This window comes from Nematolebias whitei, chromosome 17 (genome assembly GCF_014905685.2).
Source record: "Nematolebias whitei isolate Nwh7 chromosome 17, NemWhi1, whole genome shotgun sequence".
Lineage (NCBI taxonomy): Eukaryota > Metazoa > Chordata > Actinopteri > Cyprinodontiformes > Rivulidae > Nematolebias > Nematolebias whitei.
Window position 1 is genome coordinate 4,738,616 of NC_056514.1, and position 1,269 is coordinate 4,739,884.

A 1,269-nucleotide genomic window follows, 5' to 3' on the forward strand; every position below is an offset into this window, starting at 1 on the left:
TTCTCTGAATCTTTTGATGATGTTATGCACGGTTGATGATGATAACTAAGTCTTTGCTATTTTAAGCTGGGTAACACCATTCTGGTATTGCTGCACTATCTTTCTGCGCAACAATGGTGGAATTGGTGATCCTCTTACCATCTTGGCTTCTGAGAGACACTGACACTCTGAGAAGCTCTTTTTATACCCAGTCATGTTGTCAATTGACCTAATTAGTGTTAATTGGTCTTCCAGCTGTTCGTTGTATGCTCAATTTCCTTTTTCCAGCCACTTATTGCTACTTGTCCCAACTTTTTTGGGATTTGTTGACAATGTGAAATTTTGAATCAACATATTTTTCCTTTAAAATTTTATATTTACTCAGATTAAACTTTTGATCTGTCATCTATGTTATATTATGAATAAAATATTGACATTTGCCATCTCCACATCATTGCATTCAGTTTTTATTCACAATTTGTTTAGTGTCCCAACTTTTTTGGAATCCGGTTTGTATATTAGTCCACAAGGTGTTGCTGTACTTTTATGTTTGAGAGCCTCTGAAATATTCTACCCAGACGGAGTTCAACTCACCCCAGAAAAGTTAGTCTTCCCTTCCAGTCTCTCATCTTGTCTGACAAAATTGTTTTAATTTGGATGTAAAGAGGAAAAACTAACTTGTAATGTGTTCAAGTAAACAGTTACAGTAGTACTAAAACTACTGAATCATTTAAACATTTAATTTTCCAAAGGAAAACTCCTGATGTACAGAATGAGGGCTGAATACATAGACTGACTGATCAATGCTCAATTTTGCACTATTCAGAGTTGCACTGATATTTTGACGTTAAACACAAATGGTTTTTCAACATTATGACGTTCTGTTGCTAACAAGTTAGGAGGTATAGCCTTCCTCCAATGTTTTATTACAAAGCAAGTAATTTATCTTTATGTATAAATGTTATTCACCGTGTTCTTTGGTTTCTTGCTCACAGGTCCACGAGTGATGGACTACAAGTATCAGCCAGAGGCAGCACACCGCTGCAAGAGAGACGTGCTGCTGTGTCGTCTCAAAAACTCAGACGACCCCACCTGGAAGAGGATTCGTCCCAGGCCTGCTAGGAATAATTTTCTGGGGGCATTTGTACTCTGTAAAGGTATTTTATTTTATTTACAAAACTTTAAATGTTTGTTTCTGAAGCAAACACAACACAACTTCAAATTTCAGTTTCCTGTGGTTAGTGCTGGGTGGTATGAGCAAAAGTTTATATCACAGTATTTTTAACAATT